This window comes from Chenopodium album, chromosome 5 (genome assembly GCF_948465745.1).
Source record: "Chenopodium album chromosome 5, dcCheAlbu1.1, whole genome shotgun sequence".
NCBI lineage: Eukaryota > Viridiplantae > Streptophyta > Magnoliopsida > Caryophyllales > Amaranthaceae > Chenopodium > Chenopodium album.
The window spans coordinates 45,545,764-45,570,164 of NC_137838.1; the positions used below are offsets into that span (position 1 = coordinate 45,545,764).

Here is a 24,401-nt window from a genome sequence, read left to right on the forward strand (position 1 = left end):
ACCTCGTAACCATTCCTCCATAATGAATTTCTTCGGTTTTGACCCCACTAATTATCGCCCTGCAACACTCCATAAAAATGTACCCAAATTCACCCTAGGGCTAAAATCTGACTTGGTGGCCATCCAAAGAACCATAATCTCTTCCCTTGAAAGTTTCCCAAGGTCTTTCTTGTTAAAAATGGCATAACCAAGAACCCTATGAAGAATCTTAAGGGCTGGGTGAATAATTTCACTAGCAAGCGAACTCTTGGAGTCAAACATTCTCTTATTAGCAATGGTTCTCCACCAAGCAACCTCATTATAAGGAGCCGAGTTGGAAAGGATTGGCTCTAAAATATCGGCATGAGGATTGAACCCAAGGGCTTCATTGAATTCGTAGAGAGTTAATGTATGTTTGACATTGAACAATTGGAAAGAGATGAGAAAATTTGTATCCCCCACTCTATGGTATTCAAATGTAGAGAAAAACTCAATAGTGGGCTCCAAATATGTTCTAGGAGAAGTTTTAACAAACTCATTCAAATGGAGGTTGTGGAGAAGGATGTCAAGATCGAAATCAATTCCTAAATTGACCATGTCGGCATGATGATAATTTCGGGTTGGCCTAAACTTTCGGGATTTCATTTTGTTGTATATTGGAGCTTGTTTAGACCAGTTATAAAAGTCAATTTATCAATGCTAATTGAATTAGGAATGAAAAGAACCTTCTAGAAGAATCTATAAGACTAAAACCATTCCTAATTGCATTAGGAATGATGAATCATATTAGGCCCTCCCCTAGATCATTGGGCCGCATATAAAGCTCAAACCGGGCCCAGTTTAGTAAATTGGCAATAACTTCCTCAATATTCATCGGAATTGGGCTTATAATATATCGTTGGAAAGTTCTTTGCAAGCCCTATCCAACTACACTACTATTTGACCCATATCATGGACCAACCAAAATAGATTGGCTGTTTTCTTAAAAATGAAGTTTTCAAAAACAGGGAAAAGAAAAGAGAAAATAAAACTTTCCGCAACACTAGACTTTCCACACTTTCACTTCATTCGATTATGATTCGACGCGAAAGGTACTCATCACCGGGTTTGGTTTTGGGGAGATACAAATGGGTGTCTACACAATGTTTCTTCTAATGAATGTTGTCAATAAAGATGATGAAACATGCACAGTATTGAAACAAGATTTCATGATAAAGGGTTCTTAAAGGGAAATATGATCAATATGGATATGGATGTGTGAGTGAAGTGTGTGAATGTGATACTAAGGCTGGCTGCAAGGTTTATGGTGATGTGAGAACAGTCAAAGATGATGACTCTTTAGGCTGGGTAGGCTAAATGATGTGTGTTCAAGCCCCCAAGTCTAGCTCTAGATAGATAGGGGTAAGAATTGGATATTCTTTGAGTCGATTATGCATGGATATGAGTATGAATGTGAATATGAATGTGGCCCCACCTCGATATGAGGTTGCCTACGTATCCGTTAGGAATCAGGCCAAACATAGCTCTAACCAAACTTTGCACAAGTGTGTGTACACCACAAAAAGGTCTTTCAAGGGTTATAGTGGTTAAGCTGATGGTTAAGGGAAGAAAGGGGTAAAAGGCTCATGACCCGAGAGAATCCCTCAAGATATGCAATTGTATTTTTAAAAAATTCGGACTTTGCAAGTTTTATTTTTCATATACTCGCAACTTTTGGGTATTATTTGTGAGATATTAAATATTCTAAAGTTGCGAGTAATTTGGACTGGAGGTAGTATTTTTCTTATTTGAATTCAATTTTTTTTTCATTTTTTTAAATCAATGTTGGCAATATCGGATCATGCGGTCCATCACTCACATAGCATTCATGTTTCTCAGGCACGGCACCAAGCACTCGATGAGAGACGCAATTTGAGACGTTTTCATATCAAAGACATTGGAACACTTGCCCTTAGACATTGTTTTATTGTTGCTTTGCTGCCTTTTTTTTTTAATTGCTTTTTGAATGTTACACAAATTACACACTTTCCCATCCCAGGGCTAGGTGAATGTGGGTTGAAGAAATGAAGGCCAAACATTAGACGAGGCTTAAAGTGGTTGATGAAGAAATTGAATGTGTGCTTGAATGTTTAATGGGGATTGACAGGGTTGGAAAGGTTTCTCAAATCATTGGTGTACCTTGTGTTTAGTTTGGCAATTGTGTTTTGATTTTTTTGCTAATCACATGATTGAATGTAATAAAGAGATGCTCATTTATGAAGAAGGTAAGAAATGTGACACAAAAACACATGGATAAGGAGAACCTATGCTAGACTTTTTTAGGGGAAGGGTTTGAAACAAAAGAAGAAGAAAATAGGAAATCTTGTGAGAAGCTTGTATCGTGCTTTGTCTTTGTGGCTTTTTATGAGTTACTTCTTGCCACTTGGTGAGGAAAAAAGTTTATTGTTGTTGATGCTTTGATTGGAAGGAAATAAGGAAGGAGTGACGTTCCCCTTATTCTTCCAACTATTGCCTAGTGATTTTTGACTCAAGTACTGTGTAAGGATGAACTCACTTAATGCATTCACTCAATACCCGAATTGGAAAGGAAGTGCGTATGAAATAATTTTGAAAACTGATGGGAAAAACTCCACTCATTCCTATTACGTCGAAAAACGACGCATGTGTGGTCCAAATATAGGATTGTAAACAATATAGTGCATTACTCGAATATAAAGTGTGTGAAACGACTCAACATGTGTGATTTGGTGAGTTTATTAAGACTCGTGGTATGATCACATGGCTAGACATGAGGACGTTGTGAAAAACAAAGGACACAATGACCAAATACCACGGAAGACTAAAAGACAAACTAACTTGATTAATTTTGTCAAATTTTAATGTTTATGCTATTTAATAGGTGAAAACAGTCCATTGGAAATCGTTAGTCATGAATAAGATCAACCACAATCAAAGACAAAGAACACATGTTAAGGTTAGCACAAAAATCGATCACGAGAAACTAGGAAGAGGACTAGAATTCTTGAAGAGTTAGAACTCATGGGTAAAAAAAATTAAATAATAAAAAAATCTATAATTCCTATGTTATAAGAGTTGACACGGATTACAGGACTTGGCTACAACTATCCCGACACGAAAAGATAATTTTTTTTTTTTAAAAAAGAAAGTTGACGCTAAAAAGACACCTAAACTGGATAAGCTATAGTATATTGGTTATAACTTTTGATTTGTGACTCTTATTGGGACGAAACTAACTCCAAATGAAAGATAAATCTTGGGGCTACAGATCCGTAGTTGGAACGACTCGTAACTCTTTCTAAAACTCCGGCTATGACCAAAACAAGTTGACTCTTGTGCAGGATACGAGAATAAAAATCCGGGTTGACTTGATTTTTTTTTTTTTTTTTAAAAAAAAAAAAATCTATGACTCGACTCTAAAAAAAAAATAAAAAGGGTTTGATAAGAGAAAAAAATTAATTTAAAAAAATTCAATAAAAAAATGTACATATAAGCACATCGTCAAGCATGATGCAATGAAGTTAGCAACCTAAAGTCAAGATCTATGTTCCACTATGGTAAAGCTTTTGGGTGTCAAAGGGTACCATGATTAAGAGTTTGGACGCGTTAGCAAGGCAGCCTCCCTTGAGGGTGTATGCCAACGGGCGGCTCCGCGAGTTCGTGATAAAATCGAACTCGATTCAATGTTTTGGGTGGATTTAAAAACTCGAATGAACCCTTATTGCCATGAGCGTTTTTGGGTTAATAGAGCATAAATCCCCCGGGCTAGCCACATACGTAGAACACGTACTATTGCGGAAAAATAGGTAAGCTAAAATGCATATGCAAATGTGACAATGCCAATTAAATCACAAGAATACAATCAATAATCTTCCAAGTCTCATCCACTCATCTCAATTAAATACCGATTACTCAAATCGATAAATAACCATGAATCCTCCCCAGTGGAGTCTCCAAATTGTACATTTTTAGGTGTCAACAGGGTGGAGGGCCTCTTTGAGCATTATTTTGAAAATTGCCCCTACCTTGTTTGTTCCAATTACCCGTATTTTGATTTTGACCATAACCTTGATTATGGTTACCACTACCTTGATTATAATTTCCATAACCTTGGTTTTGATTACCATAATTTTTGTTTTGATTTTAGCTACTATAACCTTGATTGTTATAGTTACTTCGAGAACCTTGGTTCCTATAACCAATTATGGTTACCACTACCTTGATTATAATTTCCATAATCTTGGTTTTGATTACCATAATTTTGGTTTTGATTTTACCTACTATAACCTTGATTGTTATAGTTACTTCGAGAACCTTGGTTCCTATAACCACCACCTTGGTTATAGTTGTCAAAATTACCTTGGTTTGGTAATTCCTATTCCATTGACCCCTTTAATTATCAAACCTTTGCAAATTATTATTATTTGACACATAGTTCACATGTTCACTCTCATTGTTCTCAAACTCATCATTACTATCCGAAAAAGCATGAGGGCAATTACAAGCATCGTGATCATATGAACCACACACATCCAGAACAAACAACCACTAGGCATGTTACTAGAAGAAGGAGGGGGATGAGAGTTCGAAGGAGTACTTCTCCCCTTAAATTGGGAGGGAAGATTTGGAGCTTGTGAAGAAGAACTCTCCAATTTTTCCTTGATTGCAATCACTTCCTTCCCCAAGTTCTTCATTTGTGAGGAGAGATTGTTGATTGCATTTAGATGATCAATCAAGTACACCAAAGAGATAATCTTGCTAGTTGAATCCCTCTCACCATCTTGCCAATCTCTATAGTACCTCACAACATCCTCAATGATGTCTACTACTTCTTCTTCCGTCCTATTCATGATGGGACCTCCGGCTCCCTCATCAAGGCATGACTTGCCTTGGGGACTTATGCCTCTATAGAAAATTTGAATAATTTGATAGGTTGGAATTCCGTGGTGAGGACACTCCCTTTGGTACTCTTTATATCTCTCCCACGCTTCATAGAGGTTCTCACTTGGCTTTTGTTTGAAACCTTGAATCAAAGCTTCAGCCTCCGCCGTTTTCTTTTGTGGATAGAAACGAGATAGAAATTCCTTGGTAACCTCGTCCCATTCCCTTAGAGAATTCGGCTTAACCTCCTTGTCTAGCCATTCCAAAGCACGCCCTATGAGAGAAAAGGGAAAGACCTTGAGGCGGATGAATTCTTGGGAAACTCCGTTCACTTTGATAGTATTGCAATATTTTTCGAACTCCTTGAGATGATTTAGCGAACTCTCTTTATTAGCCCCACTAAATTGTTGCATCTCTCTTAAAGTGATCATTGCCGGCCTAATTTCAAAATCATTTGCCGGTAATGTAGGTGGAGCAATCCCACTCTCAAATCTATATACACCGGAAATCCCTAATTCTTTCAATGCCACTCTCAAATTCTTTCCCATTCTTGCTTGTTCCTCTAGTTGTGTTTCTTCTTCACTTGAAATGCTAGAGCTCAAAGATCGTCTAGCATGAAAGGAATGGTGTCCTTCGAACAAGTGTACTATTCCGTTAGTGGGTTTAGAATTATTAAAAAGCTAATATATTATGTAAGGTCAAGTGATCGGAATGTCTAGGTGGAGGCCGCTTCCGATCAGTTATATTAATGCATAATTAATATTACGGCTTAATCTTGACTAAACCCTTCGGATCACACCCTTTGCAGTAAACGAACAGACTCGACGAATTAATTTGGAAGAAATCAATTCGTCGCCCGAGTATTAAATATTACGACGTCAAAAATTCGAGCTTAGAGCGTCGAAACCGAGCGTCGGAATTTGAGTAAAAAATAGTTAATGACGAGACGCGCAAATAATAATAAATTGACAATATTTCCCAAAATACCCCTAGCATCGGAATGCCCCGAGCGTGCGAGTGCTAGGGGCATTATGTGCTAAGCATTGGTGGCTAGCATGCGTACCAAGCTAAAGGGTGGCTAGGGCATGCTAGCGCACCAACGCTAGGAGGCCACGACCGCAAGTGCAAGCAGCAGTCCGCACAAGGTGTGCGTGGCTTGCTGGCCGCAAGCAGCAGCAACCAGCACGAGCGTGCCCGGCTTGCTAGCTGCGAGCAGCAGCAGCTTGCATCACCTTGGTGCGGGTGGTGGGCCGTGTGTAATAGGGGAAGCAAATAAAGGGAGGGGAAAAAGGTGAGGGACATGTGTCACAAGGAGAGAATGGAGTGGGGAGCAAGTATGGTCCCCTACTCTCCAAGTGGTCCTCACTTGCCTTTGCATATAATAGTGACACTTGTAGATTTATTATTAGTTTTCTTATTTGTTTTAATTTATCTTTAAAATAAATTGTGGAATTTCATGACTCCCACATTGATGGGATAGAAATTCCCACTCTCTCTCTTGCCTATAAATACCCATCTTGGGTTTTTGGGAAGAGTGCTTGAGTAGGAGTTCAATAGAGCATTGCATTAGCAAAAACTCTTAAACTCACATAATACTCGGGTTTTGGCCGGACCTCGCTAACCTCGAGGTAACGGACCTAAAAGTCGCTAGTAGTTTTTGCGGGTGGACTTTCGTTGGAGGCTCGCGTATTTTCGGAGCTTAAAGCTTTCAAGTAAGAGCCCGACTTTGAGGGGGAAGCACGCGTTAAAGGTAAATTCCGATTTTATCCTTTTGTGTTTATTTGTTATGCTTTATGGTTTTATTAATTGCGAGTGGTTCTTTGGGTCGGGGTTGTTTCCGCGGTAAGTTGGACTTACCAAACCCCAACAGCGGTATCGGAGCCACGCTCATTTATTTTTAAAACCATAATATTTTTTCAAGGTGTTTTTTATGGCTTAATTTTCTGGTCTTGAAGTGCTAATTAGATTAGCAGCTCGTTTTATTTATTTTAACCTCGTATTTAAGCTATCTTCTGCCCCAAACCCAGATTTCGACCTAAAAATAGTGAATTTTGGGTGGAAAATGTGTTATGGAAATGGTTTTTATCCTTCCAGATAACATTTTTTAGGAAAAAAACGACCAAAAATGCAATTTTCGAGGGTTTTTTCGTTTTTACGAAAAATTTTAAGGCTTTCTAACCTTGAAAATTAATTGCATATTATGGTGGTTATGTAATTGGTTCAATACATATTTATATTCAATTTTAAACCTCTTTAGGCATGATTACTTGGTAGTAATTTGTGCTTGAAAGCTTGGTTTTATTTTTCACATAATTGCAAACTAATTGCATTAAGTGTGAAACTATTGTTCTTTGAGGCTTCCAAGTATTAAAGATTCAATCTTTAATTATGTTAAGTGATTGAAACTTTATATTACTAAATTCCTTTAATTTTTGTTAAATTTTGTTGATATAATAATTTTTTAGTTGATTGGAATCATAAAGTTTGAATCTTTGTGATAGAAAATTGTTCATCTCCATATTGGAAGATATAATTTTTTCAAGGATTCACAAGTATTAAAGTTGGAATCTTTATTGAACTTATGTTCATTTTTCCAACTCCCTCTTATTTTGTCAAAAACTCAAGATTAATTTAAATTAATTAAATTAATAGTCAGTAATTGCCCTCTTATTTTTGTTGCACCAAGTTAAACCAATTTAATTAAAGAATGGTTCTTGGGAATAATTTTGGTTACATGCACTTTGAAAATTTTATTTAAGTTAGACTTGTTTAAATTTTTTTTAATTTTTCTCAAATGAATTAGTTCTAATATTGATTTAGAATTAATAATTATGTCACGCAAAACTGGGATCAAAATCCCGAGGCTATGGCACGCAAAACGAGGAAAGAACATCACTTGGCTAGCCAGGCTGCATAGCAGCCCACATGTGGCTGCCAAGGATGGTGCTCGTGCTTGCGCGCAAGCCTATGCGTGGCTGCTGCTTTCTGCCAGCAGCATGGCGCGCTAGCAAGCACCAAGCAGCAGCACGGCGCAGCAGCAGCATGGTGCTGTGCGTGCTTCCTTGCTTGCCTCGCTTGGGACTTGGTTCATGCGTCGTGTAATAAGGGATATGCGTAGACGTTGCTTGGGAAGCAATGTAGTGCAATGAGTTCGTATAACATGGCCATTTAGGGCCACGTTATTGATGTGTGAAAGTTCGCTGATGTGAGCGGTGTAACGCTTAGCGACATCGGGCCCACTCCCACGTTCATTGAGCATCAAACGATTGTGCGGAATGTGAGCACTCTATGTCTTAGTGCTAGGCACTTAGACATTTTGGACTACGTAAATTTTGCTTAATTGTCGTTTTAATTATTTTATTAATCTAATTTGTTTTTAATTATTTAAATACATATTGGAGGCTAGGCCTCGGTTTTGAGCGGCATTGGCAAAATTTATTTTGACAAATTTTGGGTTTTACCGGCTTAATTAATTGGATCAATTAAGTTAGATGCGGAAATTAATGGGAGCTTCAAATGTTAATTGCGCTTATTTACATAACCGATTAAAACAACTTTGACTAGTTTTAATTAGGCGTGTTCATTGGATTAACCACCTAGATTAGTTACTAGTACACGCGTGTTTATGCATTGTTACTTGTTTATCGTTGTAAAATGCATGGGCCATTCACAAATAGTGAATGGATGAATGGAATGTATATTATCTCACAGGTTTTATGAAATGGCAACTAGTGGGGTCCGATTAGGATAGAAAATACGGACTGCGATTCGTGATGTATTTTTGTAAATCTAAATATGGTCTGCGTACTGTTGAGTATTTTTGTACCTTAATATTTAGATTAGTCCTAATCGTAGATACTAGTAGTTGCATTTAATTATGGTCAAGTCTTGAAGATGGAGGTTCTTGGAAGACGTAGCCATGAAGTTGCAAATGAAGACCTATTGAAGATTTTAAGATCTCAAGGGGTCATGCTAGTTGCCAAATGCATCTATATTTATGTTTTTCGATATATATATATATATGTATATATATATATATATATATATGTATATATATATATATATATATATGTATATATATATATATATATATATATATATATATATATATATATATATATATATATATATATATATATATATATATGCATGTTTAGGATTTCGAATGTTGTGATGATTAATTAAGTTCACTTAAATCAACCAACATAGAAATCCTAGGTCCTATACATATGTTTATGTATATGAATTATATGTTAGATGCATGTTTAGGATTTCAAATGTTGTGATGATTAATTAAGTTCACTTAAATCAACCAAAATAGAAACCCTAGGTCCCTAAATATTGAGTAAAACTTGCCATTCCAAAACAACACTTACCAATCGAACGAGGGTAGTGGTGGGCTACGCCAAAGCGAGGCATCACTACCTCTCCTAGGAGCGTAAGACATACCGGGTATGCAAGTTGGTTTTGGTTGTACTCAACGATATGAGTGATGGATTCCTAACATGTCGTGGCAAAGTGAATAAATTGTTGAGAGAGCATTGGATGCGACAATTTATTCAACCAATAGTGGCTTGGAGCCATTAGCAAAGCGTTGCTTACCTTAGGAGATTGAGTGTTAAGACAAGCCAAAACATGCTTAACCACTCTTTGTTTCTTCGGATCTTGGAATAGACTTATTCTCACCAAATTAGGGACAACTTAAAATGTGTGAATAAGACGTTTTAAATAAGTTTGATTAAAACTGCATGAATTCAATCTTATTTAAATATCATGAATGGTTTTTCATTTCAGATTCTTTCAATTGTAGAATCATGTCTTCAAATAACTCAAACAACCAATTCTTGTTACGCTCAATTCTCGACAAGGAGAAGTTGAGTGGGCTAAATTTTCTTGATTGGCAAAGGAATTTGCGAATTGTTCTCATGCAAGAGCAAAAGGAATATGTCCTTGATGAGGAAATGCCCGAGGCTCCCAATGAGGAGGTGACTCAGGCTGCCCTAAATCGATGGCAAAGTGCCAATCGAGATGTCAAATGCATCATGTTGGCCACAATGTCTCCTGAGCTTCAAAAGACTTTCTTTGAGAAGGAGACAACTTTTGAGATCATTTCTGAACTACAGAATATGTTTCAAGAGTAGGCCCGAACTGAAAGGTTTGAAACCCACAGGCAGATCCTTGAGAGCAAGCTCAAGAAAGGAGAGCCAGTCAGCCTACATTTACTCAAAATGATAGGATTGTTTGAGAACATGGGAAGGCTTGTTGCGGGTTATTCAACCGAGATGGCAATTGACATCATTCTCCACTCGCTGCACAAAGGCTATGATCAATTCAAGATGAACTATAACATGCACAACATAGAGAAAACCCTCACCAAGCTTCATGGTATGTTGAAGCAAGCAGAGCAAACTCTCAAGGATGAGGGGAAGCATGATATGCTCATGAATAAAAAGGGGAAGCCGTTCAAATTCTCAGGCAAGAAGAGGAAAGGCTTTAAGGGGAAGGGCAAAAAGAAAACCTTTCCGCCTAAGTCTAAAGCTACCAAGGATAACAATGACAAGAAGGTAGCGTCCTCTAAATTCGATGCCGAATGTTTATACTATAAGAAAAAGGGACATTGGAAGAGAGATTGCCTCAAGTTCAAGGAAGATAAGCAGAACAGAACCGTTACTTCTGAATCAATTATATTCGTTATAGACTTTAACTTCACTAGCTTTGCATCATGGGTATTAGATACCAGATGTGGCTCACACTTTTGTTCCACTTCTCATGGACTAAGGAACGCTAGAAGGCTAGAGAAGGGAGAGGTTGAACTCCGGGTCGGCAATGGAGCCAAAATTAGTGTCGTATCCGTAGGAACTCTCAGTTTGTCTTTGCCCACCAGGCTATTTTTGGAACTAGATAATTTTTATTATTCTCCTTACATTACCGAAACATCATTTCAATTTCGGCGTTAGACGCCAAGGGTTTTGAATTTCGAGTAAAAGACAATGAATGTTCGTTTTATCTCGATAATGTTTTATATGGTATTGCACATTGTGAAGATGGTCTTTATGTGCTTGATTTAGACAAACAAGTTTATAATGTGAATAATACTAACAAAAAGGCTAAGACCATGGAGTCAAACCAAACTTACTTGTGGCATTGTCGTCTTGGCCACATTAACATCAAACGTATCAAGAGACTTCCACAGGATGGTGTTCTTGACTCTTTCAATTTAGAATCGCTAGAGAATTGCAAGGGATGTTTATTAGGAAAGATGATTAAAAAACCATTCTCAAAGTTGGGAGAAAGAGCAGGATAATTATTATGTCTAATACACACTAATGTATGTGGACCAATGAGCTCAACCACAAGAAATGGACACCGATATTTTATCACCTTCACAGATGGCTATAGTAGATATGGTTATGTCTACCTAATGTCGCATAAATATGAATCGTTTGAAAAGTTCAAATAATTTCAGAGTGAAGTTGAAAATCAGCTTGGCAAGAAAATCAAAGCCCTTCGATCGGATCAAGGTGGTGAATACTTGAGCCAAGAATTCGATGACCATCTGAAAGAAAAGGGTATACTTTCAGAATTGACACCTCAAGGAACTCCACAATGGAACGGAGTATCCGAAAGGAGAAATCGGACCTTGTTAGACATGGTACGATCAACAATGGGTCTTAGTGATCTTCCTATCTCTTTCTCGGGACACGCAGTTCTAATTGCGGCACTAACAATGAACCGTGCACCATCAAAAGCTGTAGAAAAGACTCCATATGAATTATGGACAAAGAAACCTCCTAGGTTGTCTTTTCTAAAGATATGGGGATGTGAACCATATGTCAAGAAATTGATTTCTAACAAGCTTTATCCCAAATCTGACAAGGTTTACTTTGTGGGCTACCCAAAAGAAACCAAAGGGTATTACTTCTATAAAAAATCGGAGAACAAAGTGTTTGTTGCTCGCAATGGTGTCTTTTTGGAGAAGGAACACCATTTCAAAATGACAAGTGGGAGAAAAATCTAATTCGACGAAGTTCGTGAGGATGAGCAACAAAATCAGAATGACAGTCAAAGTGCTCAAACATCATCTGTTGACGCGGGTCAAAATGATCAAAATGTGCAACGTCAAACCGACAATGCAAATGCTTAATCCATTACCCAACATAGGTCTCAGAGGCCGAGATCTCAACCTGATAGATATCTTGGTTTAGTATTAACCAAGATCTCATAGGACATCCTGATTATGGATGGAGATGAATCGACAACCTACAAGCAAGCGATGGCAAGCACCGACTCTGCTAAATGGCATAAGGCCATGAGATCTGAAACGGATTCCATGTTTGAAAATCAAGTTTGGGACTTGGTTGACTTACCCGAAGGTCATACACCTATCGGTTGTAAGTGGATTTTCAATATGAAAACCGACAAAGATGGAAATGTATTCATTTACAAAGCTAGTGTAACACCCTAGAAACCTTTAAATACCCACTTTACTCTTAAAATACGATTTAGGAATATCTAAGACAGTATCGCCACCGTAAAAATGGCTAAGGCAACTATCAAAGATACACAGCGGAAGACTTAAAATTAAAAACCATTTAAACAAGTCAACTCAAAAGTCAACCAAACGAAAGTAAAGTTTAATACCAAAACAAACAAAGTCAAATAAAATCAAACTACAACTTAGAACCATTAAAGGCCCTTTTTTAAATCCGTTCCAAAATCAAACCTTTGCGTTAGTCCACACAGAATATGTCATAAATAATTAAAGCATAAAACGCATCGTAAACTAATGGAAACTAGCATGATTCACTCTTCACTTATGCCCCGTCATGAATATGCTTCAATACCTGAAAAGCTTATCTCTACTTGTCCCCACTACTCTCCATTAAAAATGGGTCATCATAGGGCCAAGATAAAGACATGGACAAACACACAAACACACACAATCAGTAAAGCTGAGTACATAAGCGTAATTAAACACACTACCATGCTTTCACCTATCAACACACACTTACCTCAATGCACCTGTTTACAAGCACACACAAAAATCAACAAGACACTTTAACTAGACACTAAATAATTCATTTAGCGTTGATTACGCATCAAACGGGTTTCCAACTATACCTCCCCCCAAAAAAATTGAGGTTAACTGACACGGGAGCTAACCGTGCCAGCGACAAAACCACTCAAAGGTGGAGGAATTCCTGCGCATAATAATAAATAAAAAGGAATGTACAGCGTCTTGTACTCCATTAGAAGTTATGGTTAAATATAAAACCCCATAACTTCCCCCATTGTTCATACTCAAGGTATATACATTCCAAGAGTTTTGGTGCGTAATCTCTTTCACTTTATGTTATTTACATGTTATTGGACTTGGTGATAACTCTCAAAGCATAATAAATCAATCAACAATAATTATTCAATCAACTAAACATACCAATTTAATTCTTCAATAATTAGTGACAACATATTATTTAATGTTGAACCCTTTTTAATTCTACCTCGGTGTCAAAGACACCTTAAACACATAAAGCGCCAAAAATCCTATCCCTTGGTGTTAAAAACACCTTAATTGCACAAAGGCACCAACATACAATTTATCTCTTGTGTACATAGACACTTATATAGCTTTTTCCTCATGCTTAAAGCATCAATAAAAATTATTTGAACCATAATAAAATTCCTTTTCAATACTCCAAACATAATTAAACATGTAGTTTAATTAATCATGCATTCTAGCATGCCATAAATAAAAGTGCGGTTCAAACACAACATGCCCAAAATATAATTTTCCAATCCATAAACCATCACAAATAATTCATGCTTCACAATTTAATCACCAACACTATTAATTCACAATTCCATATATAAACCTTAGCATGGTACTACTTGTAATTGATTGAAATCAAGCCTAGCATGATTTTACATCATCAAAATATGCTAAGTACGCGAACGTACCTTGAGTACCATCTTAAAATTGCCACGACTAGTAGAAATTGCTTACTTCGAAGTCTCCTACACATTAAAATCATAATAGAGTATTAAAATCCACTCTAAACAAATTTCCAGCAATATATATACTATTTTAAAACCCCTCCTAATTTAATTAAAGTAAGCTGAAATTATATTTAAAACACCATAATTAAGTCCCAATTAATGGGTAATTAAAATTCCTTCAAGAAACATAATTTTAAGTGTTTTACATAAAATTCCAGCACTTTATTTTAACTAAAACTTGCTGTAATTAAGCCTTAAAATACTTAAAACAAAGATCTAAACCAATATAAATCATAACCCTTCAATAATTCATAAATCAAGAACCTAGGGTTTAAAAAATTTGGGCTTTTTTAATTAAAATCAAATCTGAAAATTAATTGACATAATAATTATAATCAAACATCAAAAATCAAATTCCAAAACTCATAATTTACACTTAAATTTAAGCATAGATTAAATTAAAATAATAAAGCTAAGTTTTTTTTTTTTTTTATACACTAAAAAAAAAGGGGAAAAGGAAGGCAACCACCGGCTGCCGGCTGCTGGCAGCGGCGACCACCTGCTGCCGGCGGCTAACGCTGCTGGCAGCGGCGGCCACCTGCTGTCGGTGGCTGGCAGTGGTGGGGGAAGCAAAGAGCAGCCGAAAAAAAAGAAAGGGGAAGGGGGAAAAGAAAAAGAAGGAAAAATAAGGAGGAGAGAGAGAGAAGTTTACTATGGGTTTTCTCCACTCTGGGCAAAGTTGATTTGCCTCATAAGTGGGATATTTATACCCCTTCTCAACCAATCCCTTTTTCCCTAAACTTTCCTCTTTTAGATTTTCCTAATCCCTTCCCTAATAAAACTTGTTAAAATTAAACATTCTTAAAATAAAACCCAAACTTTTATAAATAAAGAAATTAAAGAAACTTTCCTTTATTAAAAATATTAATTAAAATGCCATAATTAAAATATTAAAATTATTTAAATACTTTATAAAATACATATTTTAAATAAAATACGTATAAAAATACGGGGTATTACAGTCTACCCCCCTAAAAAAAAGTTTCGTCCCGAAACTTGGGGAACAAAATTCAAACCTTTTTCCTTTTTATGTATAGTATTGCTGTACTTTTTGTCATTCCTTTACTCCTTTGTGTCTCTTTAAGAGCACGGAAACTCAAAATACTTAATAAAATTTGTGGAAAAAGCACAAAAATAAGTAAAATATAGGGAAAAAGCGTGAAATTCTACCGCATTCTACCCCCTTAAAAAAAACGAGTTACGCCCCCGTAACTCAACATACCTAAAACAACTCTGGGTATTTCTTTTTCATTTCATCTTCTGCCTCCTAAGGGGCTTCCTCATATTCTTGGTTAGACCAAAGTACTTTCACAATCTTAACGTTCTTATTGCGTGTACTACGCACTTTACTGTCAAGAATCTTGACAGGTCACTCCTCATAAGTTAAGCTTTGATCTAACTCAATGGTTTCGGGTTGTAGCACATGGGATTTATCAGGAATGTACCTTCTCAATTAGGACACATGAAATACATCATGTACTTTACTAAGCTCCATAGGTAAGGCTAACCTATAAGCTACTTTGCCTATTCTTTGCAGTATTTCATATGGACCAATGTATTTTGGACTGAGCTTTCCTTTCTATCCAAATCTCATCATTCCTTTCATTGGTGACACCTTTAACAACACCTTATCACCAATTTCGAACTCTTCTTCCCTTCGCTTTAAGTCTGCATAGCTCTTTTGGCGATCTTGAGCTACTTAAATTTTAGCTTGAATTTCCCTTACTTGGTTAACTGTATCTTCAATCATTTAAGGCCCTAAGATCATAGTTTCACTAATGTCGTTCCAACAAATTGGACTACGACATTTCCTCCCAACAAAACCTCAAATGGTGCCATTCCTAAGCTCTCATGGTAACTATTATTGTAGGAAAATTCAATTAAATCCAAGCTATCTTCCCATCCTCCCTGGAATTCTATAACACAAGCTCTCAACATGTCCTCCAAGGTTTGAATGGTTCTCTTAGTTTGCCCATCTGTGGCAGGTTGAAATGTCGTACTCATCTTAAGTGTTGTACCAAAATTTTCTTGTACACTTTTCCAAAATTTTGAGAGAAACCTGGAATCTCTATCAGATACCCCATGTAACCTCACAACATGTTTGATGTAAACTTTCGCAAGTTGCTCCATCTTCCAACTTTCCTTCATTGGTATAAACACTGCTGATTTTGTAAGTCTATCCACCACTGCCCAAATGGTATCATTTCCACTCTTTGACTTAGGAAGGCAAGTCACAAAATCCTTTGAAATGCAATCCCACTTCCATCTTGGAATTTCTAATGACTGCACAGTCCCTTGAGGCCTCTTATGCTCTATCTTCACCTTTTGACATGTTAAACACTTTGCCACAAACTCAGCAACCTCATTTTTCATTCTAGGCCACCAAAACATCTTCTTTAAATCCTTATATAGATTTTCTCCTCCCGGGTGTACTGAGTAAGGTGTATTGTGGCCTTCTTCCATCAACTTTCTCTTCACTTCCTCACATTTCTGTGGTACGCACCATTGATCTTTGTACCTCAAACTCCCATCTTCGTGAATCTTGAAGTCTGTAGTTTTTCCCTGCTTATTTTTCTCGCAAATCCTATCCAACTTTACATCTCCCTCTTGGTTGGCTCGAATCTCGTCGAATATTGTTAGTTGCATGCTTAGACTCGCAAGAATACCCGCTGGTACTCCCCATTCTACAACTTCTAAATTCAATTTCATTATTTCCCTACATAACTCATTAGCTACTACTAACGAGTTTAATCCATGACTAGTTTTACGACATAGAGCATCCGCAACCACATTCGCTTTCCCTTCATGGTATTGTATGTCTAAATCTGTTGTATACTCTAACCATCTCCTTTGACGAGAGTTCAAGTCCTTTTGGGTGAAAATGTACTTAAAGCTCTTATGGTCTTTGTAAATTCTACATTTCACTCCATACAAATAATGGCGCCAAATTTTTAGTGCAATAATGATTGCATCTAATTCTAAATCATGGGTTGGATAGTTTACTTTGTGGGTCTTTAACAGCCTCGATGCATATGCAATCACCTTTCCATTTTGCATTAGCACACACCCTAAACCATTCTTCGATGCATCGCTATACACATCATACAGTCCACTATCATCTGGAAGTGTAAGCACTGGTGCTGTAATTAGTTTGTTTTTCAAGAGTTGGAACGCCTCTTCACACTTATCGTCCCACTCAAATTTCTTGTCCTTCTTCATCAAGGTAGTCATAGGTCTAGCAATCTTGGAAAAATCCTTGACAAAACGCCTATAATACCCTGCTAAACCTAAGAAACTTCGCACATCAGATATTGTCTTGGGTGTAGGCCAACTCTTAACAGCTTCTATTTTGGCTGGGTCTACCTCTACTCCGTCCTTGGACACGAAATGTCCTAAGAAGGCTACCTTTTCCAACCAAAACTCACACTTAGAGAATTTCGCATAAAGGTGGTTTTCTCTTAGTGTTTGCAGAATTGCCCTTAGGTGTTCTGCATGCTCTTCCTTGCTCTTTGAGTACACCAATATATCATCTATGAACACTACTACAAACTTATCCATAAATTGATGAAACACCCTATTCATCAAATCCATAAATATTGTTGGAGCATTTGTCAATCCAAAAGGCATAACTGTAAACTCATAGTGTCCATATCTTGTCCTAAATGCGGTTTTAGGAATGTCCTCATCGACAATCCTCAATTGGTGATACCCAGATCTCAATTCAATCTTTGAAAACACTGTGGCACCCTTTAGTTGGTCAAATAAATCATTAATTCTTGGTAAGGGATACTTATTTTTTATGGTTACTTTATTTAGTTCCCTGTAGTCAATACACAACCTCATACTTCCATCCTTCTTTTTCACAAATAGAACTGGCGCTCTCCAAGGAGAAGCACTTGGTCTAATGTATCCCTTTTCCAATAAATCTTGCAATTTCTCCTTTAACTCACTCATTTCCGCAGGTGCCATTCGATATGGTGCCTTTGATATAGGGGCTCTTCCGGGAACTAAATCTATGGTAAAGTCGATTGCCCTCTTAGGTGGCATTCTAGGATTCTCTTCTGGAAATAAATCCAGGAATTCATTGACTACTTCTATATTTTCTGGATTTGTCACCTATTCATGGTCCATATTCCTAACACTACAAAAATATACTGGATGTCCCTTCTTCATGTATTTTGCTAATTTTAGCACTGATATTAACCTTGGGCAATTGGTTTTACTATTCATCCAGTAAGTCACTGATTCATTTCCGCTTGTGACCATCTTCACTTTCTGTGATCTAAAACTAATCTCAGTGTTATACTTTCTCAACCAGTCCATTCCCAGGATAAGATCAAAGTCACTCAGCCCAAACTCAATAAGGTCAGAAGAGAATATCTTTCCTTCTATTTCTAAAGGCACATTTCTAAAGGTTTTGGTACATTTCACTACCCCACCTGTCAGAATGGTTATAGGTAAATCTACTACTTCTACTGTCTTTAAACAGTCTTTAAGTTTTGAAAAAATACCCTTAGAAACAAAATAAAAAGTTGCACCATAATCAAACAATACTTTAACAGGAATAGAGTTAATAGAAAAAGTACTAGTGATAACATCTTTCGTGGCATCCGCCTCATGCCTACTCAAAACATTCAGTTTCCCTACAATTCCACCCTTCTGTTGGCTGTTCCCACCGGTGGTGTTACTGTTCTTCACTCCATTCTGTTGCACTCCCTTATTCCCAATAAAGTTGTTGTTGTTCCCCTGGAAATTCCTCTGGTTTCCTCCTGAATTATTGTTGTTTTGCCTGTTCCCATTGCTATTCTTGGAGAAGCAGTCATACTCCCTATGCCCAAGTTTATTAAAAACACAACAAGCGACCAAATTGCCCTCGCAATCCTTCCTCGGGTGATTATTTCTACACCTCTTGAAAAAATAAATCCTCCCATTCTTGTTATTCCCCTGGTTATTGTTTCTAGCCCCTCCATTGTTGTTAAGGCCTCCCTGACGGTTATTACCCTGGCTTGGAAGTTATTATTGTTGTGAAAGCTATTGTTATGGTGGTACTTCTGCTTCTTAAAACCATTCTGGTTTCCCTGCTGGTTACCAGAAACCTGCCCCACTTCCTTCCTCTTCTCTCTTCCTTCTATCTCAGCTAACTCCTTCTTCTTCTTCTTCTCCTCCAATGCATAAAGGTGTGCGGCCCTTCCATATACTTCATCTAGGGTCTTAAATACTTGCTCGCACATCTTTAACTGCAAATCAGTAGTTAAACCACTCTCAAACTTCCTAGCCTTTGCTTTCTCCGTAGCAACAGACTCTTCAGAAAAACGGGACAACTCAATCAACTTGGTGTAGTATTCCGTAACTGACATCTTTTCCATCTTAAGGTTGGAGAATTCCTCAGCTTTCTGCTTCTTCAAAAAGCTAGGATAAAACTTGTCTCTCACTTTCTCTTGGAACTTAGCCCAATTGAACCCAGGTAGCGCTATAATGGTAGTCTCATTTTGTTGCCACCAAAGGTCAGCTTCACCCCTCAGATAGCATGTAGCACAACTCACTTTTGAGTTTTCAGGACATCCCACAGCTCCAAATAGTTTCTCGAATTCCCTCAACCAGTTTTCCAATATGGTAGGATAAGGCTCCCCTTGATATGTTGGTGGCTTACTTTGTGCCACCTTTTTAAAGAGCTTCCCCTGAGCATCCCCATTACCAGTTGAGTTTCTTGCCAATTGTTGGGCAACTGCTGCCAATTTCCTCATTACTTCATTCAAATCGTTTCCACCATTACCAGAATTTCTCCCCCCTGCCATTTTGCTTCTCCTGAATTATGGACAAGGGTCTATATTAGAAATGGCTATGGTTAGTTCTCAAGACATACACCCATCTATTACATAGCACCCTTTAAACATTCACAGTAAAATTTGAAGCTAACAAATTGGGATAGCGACAGCTAAGAATTCCCTAAATTTGTAGCTTTGTCAATCAATTATTGATTGCTAACCAACCATACATTTAATAAAGCATCACATAGATAAAAAAAAAATTCCCATAGCTTAGAAATATTTATTGGAATTAATTTGATTGGAATTTTGGCTATTGGAATAGTGATGTGGAATGGAAGATTTGGAAAATAAATGAATTTATTTATTAATAATGTAAAAATTTTGACAAAGAAGTAAATGAGATCTTACTAATTAAAATAAACTGAAATTACTAAAATAAAAATTGTTTTCTAGAAACTTATGTGGTCATGCCACTTATTAATTTAAAACTAAAATAATAATAACTGAAATAAAGACTGTGAATTCATGACGAGGAAAGTTATAAAATCTAATCCTTTCGAACGTTGTCTCTTTTGTCAGTGGATTGTTTGTAGCTTGAAAGATCGAAATCAGAATCATTTGACTCCTCCATTGGTTCAGGTGACTCAGGTTCGGGTTCTACTTGTACAAACCGGGTGTGCACGTTGGTTTTGGTTTAACTCATCGGTATGGGTGAGGAGTCCTCACATACCGTGGCAAAAGAGATACATCGTCAAAGATGCATTAGATGCGACGATTATCTAACCAAGAGTGGCTTAGAGCCATTAGCAAGGCAATGCTTACCCAAGAAGATTGAGTGTTTAAGACAAGCCAAAGCATGCTTAACCAGTCTTTGTTTCTTCGGATCTTGGAATCGCCTTATTTTCACAAAATAGGGACAAATTTTACGTGTGAATAAGACGTTAAATAAGTATTGAAAATTTGCATGAATAAAATTCAATCTTATTTAAGTATTTTGAATGGTTTTTCATTAAAATTATTTCAATTGTAGAATCATGTCTTCAACCCCAAACAATCAGTTTTCATTACGCTCAATTCTCGACAAAGAGAAGTTGAGTGGTACCAATTTCCTTGATTGGCAAAGGAATTTGCGCATCGTTCTTATGCAAGAACAGAAAGAGTATGTCCTTGATGAGGAAATGCCTGACGCTCCAAATGAGGAGGTAACTCAAGCGGCCCTTAACCGATGGCAAGTAGCCGATCGGGATTTCAAGTGCGTAATGCTAGCCACTATGTCTCCTGAACTTCAGAAAACCTTCTTCGAGAAGGAATCGGCCTATGAGATCATTTCTGAGTTACAGAATATGTTTCAAGAGCAGGCTCGAACTGAAAGGTTTGAAACCCACAGGCAGATCCTTGAGACTAAGCTCAAGAAAGGAGAGCCAGTCAGCCCACATGTGCTCAAAATGATTGGATTATTTGAGAACATGGGAAGGCTTGATGCGGGGTATTCAATTGAAATGGCTATTGACATCATTCTCCATTCCCTTCACAAAGGCTATGACCAGTTCAAGATGAACTACAACATGCATAGCATGGAGAAAACCCTCACCGAGCTTCATGGGATGTTGAAGCAAGCTGAGCAGACGCTCAAGGATGAGGGAAAGCATGATATTCTCATGATCAAGAAGGGTAAGCCGTTCAAAGGGGCAGGCAAAAGGAAGAAGGGCTTCAAGGGGAAAGGGAAGAAGAACTTTCCGCCTAAGCCGAAAGCTACCAAAGACAACAAGGAGAAAAAGGTAGCATCTTCTAAGTCTGATTCCGAATGCTTCTATTGCAAGAAGAAGGGACATTGGAAAAGAGACTGCCTCAAATTCAAGGAAGATAAGATGAACGGAACCGTTGCTTCTACATCAGGTATTTATGTTATAGACTTTAACTTCACTAGCTCGGCTTCATGGGTATTAGATACCGGATGTGGCTCACACCTTTGTTCCAATTCACAGGGACTAAGGAACACTAGGAAGCTAGCGAAGGGAGAGATCGAGCTCCGGGTAGGAAATGGAGCAAGGATTGGTGCTATTTCCATAGGATCTCTTAGTTTGTCTTTGCCCACGAGGGTAGTTTTGGAACTTGACAATGTTTATTGTGTTCCCAACATTACCAAAAACATCATTTCAATTTCGGCGTTGGACGCCAAAGGTTTTGACTTTCGAGTTAAAGACCAATCATGTTCATTTTATCTCGATAATGTTTTATATGGTACGGCACATTCAGAAAATGGTCTTTATGTGTTATCACTAGACAACGAAATTTATAACATTAATAATCCTGCAAAGAAAGCTAAGACTACACAGTCTAGTCAAACTTACTTTTGGCATTGTCGCCCTGGCCACATTAACATCAAACGCATCAAGAAACTTCTACAAGAAGGCATTCTTGACTCATTTGATTTAGAATCCTTTGAGAATTGCGAAGGATGTTTATTAGGCAAGATGATAAAGCAACCATTCTCCAAGTTAGGAGAAAGGGCCAGTGACTTGTTGGGACTAATACACACCGATGTATGTGGACCAATGAGTACACCCGCAAGGAGTGGTTATCGGTATTTCATAACCTTCACGCACGACTTTAGTAGATATGGATATGTCTATCTAATGTCGCACAAATCTGAATCGTTTGATAAATTCAAAGAATTTCAGAAAGAAGTTGAAAACCAACTCGGCAAGAAAATCAAAGCGTTTCGATCGGATCGAGGTGGCGAATATTTGAGCCAAGAGTTTGATGACCATCTGAAAGAACATGGAATACTTTCAGAATTGACGCCTCCGGGAACTCCTCAATGGAATGGAGTATCTGAAAGGAGGAATCGAACCTTGTTAGACATGGTCCGATCTACTATGGGTCTTAGTGAACTTCCAATATCTTTTTGGGGACATGCACTTTTAACTGCGGCACTCACTCTAAATCGTGCTCCGTCAAAAGCAGTGGAAAAGACTCCATATGAATTATGGACAAGCAAACCGCCAAGGTTGTCTTTTCTCAAGATTTGGGGATGCGAAGCATATGTCAAGAAACTCATTTCTGACAAACTTCATCCGAAATCTGACAAGGTTTACTTTGTGGGTTATCCAAAAGAAACCAAAGGGTATTACTTCTACAACAAATCCGAGAACAAAGTGTTTGTTGCTCGTGATGGTGTCTTCTTGGAGAAGGAGCATCTCTCCAAAATGACAAGTGGGAGGAAAATCGAACTCGACGAAGTTCGAGAGGACGAGCAACAAGGACAAGTTGACAATCAAAGTGCTTACCAAGCAGCTGTTGACATTGATCAAAGTCAAAATATGCAAAGTCAACCCGACAATGCAAATGCTTAGTCCATTACCCTACGTAGGTCGACTCGGCCAAGATCTCAACCTGACAGATATCTCGGTGTTGTATTAACCGAAGATCTGGACATCCTAGTAGTGGATGGAGATGAGCCGACAACCTACAAGCAAGCTATGACGAGCCCCGACTCTGCAAAATGGCAAGAGGCCATGAAATACGAAATGGACTCCATGTTTGAAAATCAAGTATGGGACTTGGTTGATTTACCCGCAGGTTATACACCTATCGGATGTAAATGGATTTTCAAGATGAAAACCGACAAAGATGGAAATGTATTCATTTACAAAGCAAGGCTGGTAGTAAAAGGTTACAGGCAAATTCACGGCGTTGATTATGATGAAACCTTTTCTCCAGTAGCTATGCTTAAGTCCGTTCGAATTCTTCTAGCGATTGCTGCTGATGAGTGACATTTATGTCACTCTTAGGGAGTAGTTTTAGAGTCATTTTCGTGTTTATTTTATCTTATTTTCCCTTTCTTTCTCTTGTTTTCTTTTTAATAAAGTTTCTTGTTTATTCGGTAATTTTGGAGCGTTTTAGTTTATTTTCTTTATTTTATTAGCTTTAGTTTATTTTCGTATTTTATTTTACTTTGTTTGCTTGTATAGTTTTTGTTTTATTTTTATTAGTTTAGTTTTATGTCCCTTATTTTCTATTTTATTTTATTTATCTCTGTTTTATTTATTTTATTTTTTATTTTGTCTTTTGATTATGCCCTCGTGTTTTTGTTGTAGGTCGAGTTTGGTGTTTCGGGTTTTAAAGTCGTGTTCGAGTTCAAAGTCCGGGATTCGAGGTGCAAATTTGTTCTAAAGCTGCTGCCCTGTTGCTGTCAGCTTAAACTACACCACCCTCCCTCTTTATCCTTCACCACACAACACCACCTCACCTCCCCTGCTGCTCCCTGCTTTCCACTCATAAATCACGCACAACCGCAACACACACCAACAGCAACTGCAACATCAACAACAACCACACACCAATACCCAACCACCGCACTTCACCCAACAAAACCATCACGCAACTCCACCACTCATAGCCACCAATTCACCAATAACAACAGCAGCCACGCAATCCCTGCTCCAATCCGCAGCCTGCAACCCCGCAAAAACCAGCAACAGCAGCCACCAATTAACTCCACCTCACCACCGTTCCCAACCTCCAACCAATTGCAACCCCAACAACTCCCCTGCACCAATCGACTCAACCAACAACAGCCACCAGTCGCCAATCCCCAACCCATCCAATTACCACCAGCCGCGCCACCGTTCTCAACCACCAACCAACCGCAACCCCGCAATTACCAACAACACCAACAGCAACACGATCACCCCG

At 37.8% G+C, this 24,401-nt stretch overlaps 1 non-coding gene across 1 annotated transcript; it reads left to right on the forward strand.

Moving 5' to 3' along the window:
- The first annotated feature begins 4,935 nt into the window (after positions 1-4,935).
- LOC145633397 (small nucleolar RNA R71) lies at positions 4,936-5,041 on the forward strand. The gene has a single exon (XR_014112725.1). It is a non-coding gene; the product is annotated as a small nucleolar RNA R71 (small nucleolar RNA).
- Positions 5,042-24,401: the final 19,360 nt, after the last annotated feature.